At 37.0% G+C, this 2755-nt stretch overlaps 1 protein-coding gene across 1 annotated transcript in view; it reads left to right on the forward strand.

The window, feature by feature from the left end:
- Positions 1–1412, forward strand: part of LOC124008369 (probable cationic amino acid transporter) — a 30614-nt gene extending 29202 nt beyond the window's left edge. Inside the window, exon 12 of the mRNA XM_046319596.1 lies at positions 1–1412. This exon is cut by the window's left edge and continues 1118 nt beyond it. The gene's annotated coding sequence lies outside the window, so the exon portion shown is untranslated.
- Positions 1413–2755: the final 1343 nt, after the last annotated feature.

The following is a 2755-nucleotide window of genomic DNA, read 5'->3' on the forward strand; positions in this document are numbered from 1 at the left end:
GAGTGTGTTTGTAACTTATTTTGCTCCATCCCACTTTATAAAGCCCTCCCCCCATCCCTCCCCCCACAAGCCCCTGTTGCTGCGTTACTAGAGCTCAGAATGGAAAGGTTCGAAATGACAGATTTGTTCTAAACAGAGTTATGGACGCCACCCTGCTCGGCTCTGCCTACAGGCTAAATCTCCGAATGAATGTTACTATATTAGAAAGAAGACGAGATGAGAATTGCTCTCACATCAGACAAATATCTCTGAGTGTTTAGTCACATAGAACCCTCTAATTCTATGGTCTCCGCCCCCTTGGGGAAGCCTTACCTGTCAAATGCACTAAACTAAAGATGCCACGCAACCCCTCCTACTCCCCACCCCTAAATGCTGACCTCTATCCCTAACCATTACCCAGGGTTCTCTCTGCTGTTCAGGGGTGGGCTCGCTTGTGTTGTCCAGTGAAACAGACACACACAGCTGAGCTGAACTGTGTGTGCGCGGGTGTGTGCTTGTGTGTGTGTGTGTGTGTGTGTGTGTGTGTGTGTGTGTGTGTGTGTGTGTGTGTGTGTGTGTGTGTGTGTGTGTGTGTGTGTGTGTGTGTGTGTGTGTGTGTGTGTGTGTGTGTGTGTGTGCGTGCGTGTGTGTGTGTTCCATGCCTGTGGCTATGTGACGTGGCTGGCTGGTGTATGTGATCGCATGCTAATGTGTATAGCATGGTTGTAGATGCGGTATTTGCATGTGGTGACCGACAGCTAAGAGACATTCTAGAACTAACAGCACCCTACTCCAAACTGACCCCTGATCCTTGATAAGGGAAACTATAGGGTGAAGGGGACTGGTTGATCTGGAACTGGGGTATGATATGTAGCAAATTTAGGAGTTGGTGGTTCTGTGGTTTCATCTCCACCCCTCACCACTGCTCACTCCACCCCTTACCCCCACACCCTGTGTTTACACGGTAAGCCAAAGTCCACAACATTTGTTAACTTTGTAGAAAACAAAACAGCAATGAGATGTACATGTACAAAAGATTGAAGTCACTCACGGTATATTACGTTCTACTTATGAACGGTTTGTAATCACTACAACAGGGTTTGTTTAGGTCAAACTCAATTATGAATGTTAACTATTCAATCAGGATCCACCTGGAACCAAATATAAAAAGACCCAAATAATGTAATTTTTCTATTGAAACAAGTTAACTAAGGGTTAACTACATATCTAATAATGGTTTAGAATTCAAGTTTTACTGAAACCACTTGGTAGAGTAGACACATGCAGTTACATTCACTAGCTAGAGTAAATACATACAGTTACATTCACTAGCTAGAGTAAATACATACAGTTACATTCACTAGCTAGAGTAAATACATACAGTTACATTCACTAGCTAGAGTAAATACATACAGTTACATTCACTAGCTAGAGTAAATACATACAGTTACATTCACTAGCTAGAGTAAATACATACAGTTACATTCACTAGCTAGAGTAAATACATACAGTTACATTCACTAGCTAGAGTAAGTAAATACATACAGTTACATTCACTAGCTAGAGTAAATACATACAGTTACATTCACTAGCTAGAGTAAATACATACAGTTACATTCACTAGCTAGAGTAAATACATACAGTTACATTCACTAGCTAGAGTAAATAAATACAGTTACATTCATTAGCTAGAGTAAATAAACACAGTTACATTCACTAGCTAGAGTAAATAAATACAGTTACATTCACTAGCTAGAGTAAATAAACACAGTTACATTCACTAGCTAGAGTAAATAAATACAGTTACATTCACTAGCTAGAGTAAATAAATACAGTTACATTCATTAGCTAGAGTAAATAAACACAGTTACATTCACCAGCTAGAGTAAATAAACACAGTTACATTCAATAGCTAGAGTAAATAAACACAGTTACATTCACCAGCTAGAGTAAATAAACACAGTTACATTCACTAGCTAGAGTAAATAAACACAGTTACATTCATTAGCTAGAGTAAATAAACACAGTTACATTCACCAGCTAGAGTAAATAAACACAGTTACATTCACTAGCTAGAGTAAATAAACACAGTTACATTCACTAGCTAGAGTAAATAAACACAGTTACATTCACTAGCTAGAGTAAATACATACAGTTACATTCACTAGCTAGAGTAAATAAACACAGTTACATTCACTAGCTAGAGTAAATAAACACAGTTACATTCACTAGCTAGAGTAAATACATACAGTTACATTCACTAGCTAGAGTAAATAAATACAGTTACATTCACTAGCTAGAGTAAATAAACACAGTTACATTCACTAGCTAGAGTAAATAAACAGTTACATTCACTAGCTAGAGTAAATACATACAGTTACATTCACTAGCTAGAGTAAATAAATACAGTTACATTCACTAGCTAGAGTAAATAAATACAGTTACATTCACTAGCTAGAGTAAATAAATACAGTTACATTCACTAGCTAGAGTAAATAAACACAGTTAAATTCACTAGCTAGAGTAAATAAATACAGTTACATTCACTAGCTAGAGTAAATAAATACAGTTACATTCATTAGCTAGAGTAAATACATACAGTTACATTCACTAGCTAGAGTAAATACATACAGTTACATTCACTAGCTAGAGTAAATAAATACAGTTACATTCACTAGCTAGAGTAAATAAATACAGTTACATTCACTAGCTAGAGTAAATACATACAGTTACATTCACTAGCTAGAGTAAATAAATACAGTTACATTCACTAGCT

The sequence above is a fragment of the Oncorhynchus gorbuscha genome, linkage group LG21, assembly GCF_021184085.1.
Source record: "Oncorhynchus gorbuscha isolate QuinsamMale2020 ecotype Even-year linkage group LG21, OgorEven_v1.0, whole genome shotgun sequence".
Taxonomy (NCBI): Eukaryota; Metazoa; Chordata; class Actinopteri; order Salmoniformes; family Salmonidae; genus Oncorhynchus; species Oncorhynchus gorbuscha.